Genomic DNA, 9521 nt, shown 5'->3' with positions numbered 1-9521 from the left:
TACAGACAATAGACAATATCAGGCACCTAAGATGGATGCTGACTCAAAATGGTTGCTTAGATCCCAGTGCTGTTATGTCAGACCTCCCCCTTACGTCATATTCTCACTTTGTCACCGGAAAACATCGGGGACTGTGAGGAGTATGTGGCACGGTGGCTGGAGCATCTATGCCCGGACACCCCAAAAGACAAGCTCATAACGGACAGGTGCCACAGAGCACTGCGCTCCAGGCCACAGCAAAATGAACAGCCGCGGGATATTATTGTGCGTCTCCATTATTACACAGCAAGAGAGGAGGTGCTGCAAAAAGCCAGGAATGCCGCCAACATGGAGTTCGAAGGGGCTAAAGTACTGGTCTTTCAAGACCTATCACCGTCCACCCTAGCCCTGGAAATACCCCCAGGCACAGGAGAGGAGGAAACAGTCCCGGACCCTCGTGGACAACGGTGGGGAACTCGGCCACTGAAGGAGCCGATCGGGGGTGAAGAAACCCATAACAACGTGTAGAAACTTTCGGGACGTAGCTAAGACACAGTTTAAAAGTTTTCGGTTAAAACAGTTACAAGTTGCTCTTACGCTGAAGTCTAGCCGGAGATGCACCAGCAGATAGCTTAAATTTCCCCTGCAAGCTCCCGCTGAGGTTGCAATATCCTTCAGACACCATACCATGGACAGTAGAAACCTGTTAAAAAGACACTTGACTTATCTCATGGCGGCGGCATGGCGTCCAAGATGGCGGAGACAGCGCATTCAGCGTGGCACGCAAAACCAGGAAGGCGGGATCGAGCGAGAAGATCAGGTCGAGCGGGAAGAGCTGCTGACGACGCATCCGCCTAGGTTTAGCTGCCCATTCCAAAATGGCGGCCACTGGAAATACGTCACCGGAAGGGGCGGGACCTGGGGTGGCCATCTTGGAGGTGGCGGGGGACGCTGGAAATACCGGCAACCGCGTCATCAAGAAGAGCCGGAAGTCGCAGCATCAACACTCAGAAGATCGAGCGTCGGAGGAGGAATACCGCCTGGAGCCGGCACAGCAACGGAGACGGAGCTGCACCAGACAGGTCACGCAACAGAGAGTGGCCAGCGCAGAAGAAACATGGAGTGAACGGCGCGGACTATACCTGAGACATTTAAAGAAAGAGTGTGGATGTGATTCTTGACAGAATACAGGGGGCGGCTGAGAGAGAGAAAGAAAGGTTGAGGGGCAGCAAAAGAGTGGCATAGGTAGCACTGAAAAGGAGTCGGAAGAAAGAAGAGAGAACGGGGAAGTTTGTTGATAAGTAGGGAGGGGGAAGTGAAATATAACGAGGGGTGATAGAGCAAGTGAAACAAGTAGGTGGAATATGGTAGACGGAAAGAGAGAGGACGTAGATAGGATGGTTGGAGGATGGAATAGAGAGGCGAAGGGAGGGGAATCGAGGTAGAGAAGGGAAAGCAAGTAGCTGGGAAGGAAGGGGGAAGTGACAAGTTAGAAGGCAAGGGTAGGTTAGCAAATTGAAGGAACTAGCATAAGTGATTGAGAGAACATAGAGAAGAAGGGGAGAATAGACAGGAGAAGGAGTAAGGTGAGGATGGCTGCACCGAATTAAGAAGCTAGAAAGGGTAGGGCAGGATCAGGAGGGAAGCAAATGGGACGCACGTAACCAAGACATGTATAACTCAGGAATAGACAATGATCCAGAAACAAAACCGCAACACACGCAGTAATTCCGATCACAACTGACACGTGAATAATAGGCCCCTGCAGCACGCCTAGCCATACACCACTCAGAGGAAGCAGGTTCCACACATTGAAGTACATCAGGGGAAAAGCAGTCGCAGAGAAGGGGTGCTAGGACCGGTAGCAGTCAAGAAGGCATTCAGGGTGAGGGGAACTCGGCATAGGAGAGTTTTTGTTTGTAGCAACTAAAAGAGCGGGCCGGACAGCAGGGGTTAGGGCTTGCTCCGGAATCCGCATGGGTCAAATCACCGGGACACGAGACGAACTCGATCCAGGTTATCGGCGAAGTCCCTTGGGTGCGGATTAAGGTGGGGGGGAGCAATGCGAGGGAGGAGGAAGAGTTTGGCTGCTTCCACTGTGCACCCAAGGGCGTTGGACTCAGGACCAGGGTACTCATACCAGGGTCCTGAGAACATGGTTTATGTGTTGTGTTTGTCTCGATGTTTCCCTCCCCCCCCCCCCCCTTGTGTCCTCCTACCCCCTCTCCAGCACCCATACTTATCTTTCTGCATCTCCTGCGGATCAGGTAACAGAAGAAGGAACGGTCACAGCAGCGAACGGCACACAGCAAGTGTTTATGCCTGATACCGGAGCAGCCACCTATACCAGCAAAGATGAGTAGAGAGCTAATCATGGTGTCACACAATGTTAAAGGTTTTAACAGCCCAGTCAAGCGCAGAATAGCATTTAGGGACTATAATCGGAAGAAAGCAGATATCATCTTCCTGCAGGAAACACACTTTTCAAACACCAACCACCCAAAATATTTAGATAAAAATTATAGATCTTTTTATTTGGCCTCTGCTAACATTAAAAAAAGAGGGGTAGCTATAGTGGTTCATAATAGATTAGCGCTTACCATAGAAAAAATCCACACAGACAAGGAAGGTAGATTTATTATAGTAATAGGTGCAATCCAGGGCCAAAACCTAATATTAGCCTCAATCTATGCCCCATGCGAACAAAAAACTCAGCATTCTTTAATCGCTTCTTCAACAAACTGCATAAGGTAGCGAAAGGCAATATTTTCTTAGCAGGTGATCTCAAATCGCGCGCTAGACCCAGACATGGACAGATGTACGGGACTTAACTCTACCCACAAACAGGACGTACTAACAATACACAAGGGCATACAAGACTGTCAGCTAGTAGACATCTGGATGGAACAACACCCAGGCTCCCGGGAATATACCCTCTTTTCCCACCCCCACAACCGATACAGTAGGATAGATTACCTCCTAGAATCCAACAGAGTGGTCCCGGTGGTCGACCATACTGAGATCCATAATATCTCGTGGTCAGCCAATGCACCTGTAGAGCTGAGGTGCTCACTAGATACACTAGACAGACCTGGAGCAAACTGGAAGCTCAACGAGCTCCTATTAAAAGCTCCTGCAACTGAAGCAGAAATCGGGGAACGGATTAAGGGATACTTTAATGAAAATGAAGCGAGTGTAACTTCACACTCCACGCTGTGGGAGGCCCAGAAGGCTACCCTTAGAGGAATACTAATGAATATAGCCGCTAGACGTAAGAGAGAGAAAGAGAAGAAGATAATAGAGCTGCAGGAGAAACTGGCACAACTCACTGCACAGCATAAAACCAATAAAAACCAGGACATCTGGAAGGAGCTATCAGATACTAAAACTAAGCTTAATCTAGTGCTGTCCTCCCAGGCCGAAAAGGAGTTGGCATGGTCCAAGCGCAGATTCTATGAACAAGCCAACAAGCCAGATACCCTACTAGCTAATAAGCTCCGAAACAAGCTTCCAAATTTTCGTATAGCATCCATCAAATTTCAGAGGGGGGACCTTACCTCCGATCCTAGACAAATTGTAGAAGTGTTTAAAAACTATTACGCGACACTCTACGACGGGGACAAGGTCAGCCACACTCAAAAGACCGCAGATACATTAGAGAAATTCTTAGCTGAGGCGCAGCTACCGACGCTGGGCAGGGAGGAAAGAGAGGCGCTGCAAGGGGATTTCACTCTAGAGGAACTATCAGAGGTAATGAAGTCCCTAAAGCCAGCCAAGGCCCCTGGGCCAGACGGCTTTTAAAATTTATATTATAAGAAATATAGTAAAATCCTGGCTCCTCACTTGCTGAAACTATTTAATGGGATACTGGCAGGGGCGCCCTTCCCAGCGCAGATGCTCCAGGCGTCCATCTCACTGATCCACAAACCCGGCAAGGACCCGGCAGACTACAAGAGCTACCGGCCTATATCCCTGGTCAATTCTGATATCAAAATATTCTCTAAACTCATAGCTAACAGGGTGGGCATTGTCCTTCCCGGGCTGATACACCCGGATCAAGTAGGTTTCATAGGGGGTAGGCAAGCGGCAGACAATACCAGACGGATTATAGATTTGATCGATCTGGCCAAGAGAAAAAATATCCCGTCAATAGTATTGTCTGGACGCGGAAAAGGTCTTCGACAGGATCGACTGGCCCTACCTCAGAGAGACGCTGGGGGCGTTTGGCTTCGGGGGGCACCTTCTAGAGGCGATATTGGCCCTTTATAATGGTCCCACGGCAAGAGTGCGACACCAGGGGTTTCCTTCGGAATTATTTCACATCCGTAGTGGGACGAGACAGGGGTGCCCATTATCACCTTTGTTATTTGCCCTTTGTATAGAACCCCTTGCAGCTCATATAAGATTAAGCCCCGATATATCAGGAATAGATGTAGGAGAGCAGTCGCATAAGGTGGCACTTTATGCGGATGACGTGATTTTGACGTTATCAAAACCCCTCACCTCCCTGCCCAGCGTCTTCGAGATCTTGAGAACATTCAACATGGTCTCGGGATTCAAAATCAACCAGACCAAGTCGGAAGCCCTCAACATTAACTTAGCCAAACCGGTCGAAAAATTGGTAGAACTCAATTTCAATTTTAAATGGCAGCCCTCTGCAATCAAATATTTAGGGTTATATATCACCAGGGAGTACAAAACATTATACAAAGCTAATTTCCCCAAAATAATGAAGAAGCTGAGGGAGGATCTCAGGGTATGGGCGGGCTATGGCATTTCTTGGTTTGGAAGGATCAATAGCGTAAAAATGAACTTACTTCCTAGAATGCTATACCTGTTTCAAGCCCTCTCAATACCGCTCATTCAGGCTGAGATCCTCGTACTGCAGGCTCATATCATTCGATTTATTTGGAACAAAAAAAGCCCACAAATTGCAAAAGGCATACTGACAAGGCCAGTGACGAATGGGGGGTTATCGGTACCTTGCTTGCTGGCATACTATAAGGCGGCACAATTATGCCAAATCGTCCAGTGGCACTCTAACGCAGCCAAAAGAAGGTGGGTTGCCCTGGAAAAAGAGTGCTGTGCTCCAGTGCAGTTACACGACCTAATCTGGCTCCCAAAAAAATTTAAGAAATCAATAAAGACGCCGCTCTGCGCAATTGCGAACTCGCTGGCGGTCTGGGAGTCTACTAAGTTTAAATCTAATCTGACCACTAAACAATCGTTGATGACACCCCTGCTGGGGAATCCGGATTTTGCTCCAGGGCTGTTAGGTAACAGATTTCTGAAATGGACACAGGCGGGGTATAAAAGATTGAAAGACCTGGAAGGAAGGAAATTTATCAAGACGTCCGAAATGATTAAAGCAGAGAAAAAACTGCCAGACACAGAATTTTTTAGATTCCTCCAGGTCAGGGCATTTTATAACAAATTTCCAATTCGACCAGCGTGTACCAATTTTGAACAGCTGTGTTCTAGAGATTGAGGAAGCTAAAATACATTTGCAAATGGAGAAAGCATCAAAACTGGGTCATGTTTGCATAATGGGGGTTTTTAATTATCCAGACATAGACTGGGGCAATGAGATTAGCGTTACAACAAAAGGAAACAGGTTTTTGGGGGTGCTTAAAGATAATTATATGACCCAAATTATTGAGGAACCAACCAGGAGAGGGGCAGTTCTGGATTTGGTCATATCAAACAATGTAGAAGTAATAACAAATATTCAAGTCCTGGAACATTTGGGTAACAGTGATCATAACATGGTCTCATTTGAAATAAATTATCAAAAAACAGATTACTTGGGTTCAACAAAGACTTTAAACTTTAGAAAGGCAGATTTTAATAAACTGAGGTCTAATCTAGTAGTAATACAATGGGATGATGTTTTTGCAGTGAAAAATGTAGAAGATAAATGGGCAGTCTTTAAAACATTGTTAGAAAACACACTTATCAGTGTATATTACTTGGGTAATAAGTATAAAAGAATTAAGTCAAAACCAATGTGGCTAAATAAAAAGGTAGGGGAGGAAATGGACAAGAAGAGGAAGGCGTTTAGATTCTTTAAGTCAGAAGGGACAGAGACATCGTATCAGAATTATAAGGAATGTAACAAAAATTGCAAAAGGGCAATCAAATTAGCAAAAATGGATAATGAAAAAAGGATTGCAATAGAAAGTAAGGTCAACCCTAAAAAGTTCTTTAAGTACCTTAATAACAAAAAAATGAGAAAAGAAAATATAGGACCCTTTCAGTGTGAGATGGGTAGGCAGATTATTGGAGATAAGGAAAAAGCAGAGGTATTAAACAAATTCTTTGCCTCTGTGTTTACCAGGGAAGAATCAGGTTCAATAGTAGTGCCACAGGAGGAAGCCACAACCTCCATATTAATGACCAAATGGTTAACTGAGGAAGAAGTTCATAAGCGACTTGAAAAAATTAAAGTAAATAAGGCACCTGGCCCCGATGGCATACATCCAAGAGTTCTCAAGGAGTTAAGATCAGCAATAGCAAAACCATTATATTTAATATTCAAGGACTCCATTTCCACAGGCTCAGTACCACAAGATTGGCGTAAAGCAGATGTGGTGCCTATATTTAAAAAGGGAGCTAGATCATACCCAGGGAATTACAGACCTGTAAGCCTGACTTCAATAGTAGGGAAACTACTTGAAGGTTTAATACGGGATTATATTCAGGAATACCTAATGGAAAACAAAATTATTAGTAATAGTCAGCATGGATTTATGAAGGATAGATCTTGCCAAACTAACCTTATTTGTTTCTTTGAGGAGGTAAGTAGGAATTTAGACCAGGGTAATGCAGTTGATGTGGTCTACTTAGATTTTGCAAAGGCTTTTGATACGGTTTCACACAAGAGGTTGGTGTACAAAATAAAGAAAATTGGACTCAGTAATAATATATGCACCTGGATTGAAAACTTGTTAAAGGACAGACAACAGAGGGTTGTCATAAATGGAACTTTTTCAGGTTGGGCTAAAGTCGTGAGTGGAGTACCTCAAGGATCGGTACTGGGACCCCTGCTTTTTAACTTGTTTATTAATGACCTTGAGGTTGGGATCGAGAGCAAAGTCTCCATCTTTGCTGATGATACTAAATTGTGTAAGGTAATAGAATCAGAGCAGGATGAAATTTCTCTTCAGAAGGACTTGGAGAGACTGGAAACGTGGGCAGGTAAATGGTAAATGAGGTTTAATACAGATAAATGTAAGGTTATGCATTTGGGATGCAAGAATAAAAAGGCGACTTACAAATTAAATGGAGATATATTAGGGGAATCCTTGATGGAGAAGGATTTAGGAGTGCTTGTAGACAGCAGGCTTGGCAATAGTGCCCAATGTCATGCAGTAGCTGCAAAGGCAAACAAGATCTTATCTTGCATCAAACGGGCAATGGATGGAAGGGAAGTAGACATAATTATGCCCCTTTACAAAGCATTAGTAAGACCACACCTTGAATATGGAGTACAATTTTGGGCACCAATCCTAAGAAAAGACATTATGGAACTAGAGAGAGTGCAGAGAAGAGCCACCAAATTAATAAAGGGGATGGACATTCTAACTTATGAGAAGAGGCTAGCTATATTGGATTTATTTACATTAGAAAAGAGGCGTCTAAGAGGGGATATGATAACTATATACAAATATATTCAGGGACAATACAAGGAGCTTTCAAAAGAACTATTCATCCCACGGGCAGTACTAAGGACTCGGGGCCATCCCTTAAGGTTGGAGGAAAGGAAATTTCACCAGCAACAAAGGAAAGGGTTCTTTACAGTAAGGGCAGTTAAAATGTGGAATTCATTACCCATGGAGACTGTGATGGCAGATACAATAGATTTGTTCAAAAAAAGGTTGGACATCTTTTTAGATGGGAAAGGAATACAGGGATATACCAAATAAGTATACATGGGAAGGATGTTGATCCAGGGATTAATCCGATTGCCAATTCTTGGAGTCAGGAAGGAATTAATTTTTCCCCTTAATTGGGTTTTGTGTTTGCCTTCCTCTGGATCAATAAGTAAGTATAGATATAGAATAAAGTATCTGTTGTCTGAATTTAGCATAGGTTGAACTTGATGGACGTACGTCTTGTTTCAACCTCATCTACTATGTAACTATGTAACTATGTAAGGGGACTAACGTCTAGGATGTACAGAGAGGTGATCTGTCCAGAGACAGCGGACGCTCCTCGACTGAAATACATGCGACAATGGGAGACAGATTTAGGGGAGAATCTAGAGGACGAGGACTGGGATCAAATCCTGCAAACATCAGCTGAAAGCTCAATATGCGCCACGCTGAAGGAGAACACATATAAAGTCCTAATGCGGTGGTACCATACCCCAGTAAAACTCTCTAAATTTGTCAGGGGATATTCCCCGCTCTGCCCAAAACAGTGCGGGGAAATCGCTAACTTAAAACATATGCTGTGGTCCTGCCCGAACGTGGTCCCGATTTGGGAAACCATTAGAGATTGGTTACAGAGGATACTCAACTTGGAGATCCCCCTGGACCCGTGGCTGTTCCTAGTGGGCAGACGGATCCGGGGTGTGTCCAATGCGACACACAAATTGGTTGCGCATTTCGCAACCGCCACAAGGTGCGAGATCGCAGCATTGTGGAAACAACCGGAATTACCAGCTATACCCAAAATCAGGAACAGAATTTGGCATGTTTGCCAGATGGAACAGTTGACTAGTTGGGTCAACGACTCTGGCTCAAAATTTCTAAAAGTATTGGTCCCATGGCTAGCCCAAATAGACATCCCGGGGATAGACGCCGACACAATATTGCACTAATAAAATCAGATGCGTTCTCCTTTGGCTGAGCAGACCAGACGATGACATAGCAACGGATAGAGTAGGGCGCTGCTATCGGCCGTAGAGAGCAAGTTAGGTCACACACCAAGGTCCAGCTCCTCCCCCCGCAGAAGCAATTCTTGGTGCCTCCACTTCCCCCGCCTGCTCACACAGGCACCCCACATGTGTCCCGCCCAAGTCTGGTAAGTCATGTCTGTCCCAGTTCGTCTGTGTATGTCGTTTGTCTAGTTTGTCTGTCGTCTTGTATATCTGTCAAGTCCGTTTTGACGCATATGGTTACCCATTAATACATGCTAATGGGTTGTGATGTAATGTATGCATTGTAAAACCAAATAAAAACGAAAGTTATAAAAAAAAAAAAAAAAGAATAGAACATGAGCATCGAGTGTGCAAAGCACACAAGTTACCAATCGACAGGTAGGAGTTCAGGAATCAGGAACCGGTCCCTCTGGTAAGCGTCTCAGATTGTATCTGTATGATTCCTCCTCTGGATGAGTAACCGGTAATGGTAGAGCCGCCTCAGTAGGAACCCTCCCTTCGGTCGCGTGGTCTCAGGAGCATCCAAAGTTCATTTTAAAAGATTAGCACGGCAGCAGTCCTCTGACTAAACAGTGAAGGGGACCCCAACACTCTGAGTGCACTCTAAAACCGGCACAGCAACAGCCGGGAGCGGTCACTCTCACAGCAGTGTCTCACA

Source organism: Ascaphus truei (assembly GCF_040206685.1).
Source record: "Ascaphus truei isolate aAscTru1 chromosome 20 unlocalized genomic scaffold, aAscTru1.hap1 SUPER_20_unloc_5, whole genome shotgun sequence".
Lineage (NCBI taxonomy): Eukaryota > Metazoa > Chordata > Amphibia > Anura > Ascaphidae > Ascaphus > Ascaphus truei.
The sequence above is the reverse complement of the archived record's forward strand: the minus strand, read 5'-3'. Positions refer to the sequence as shown.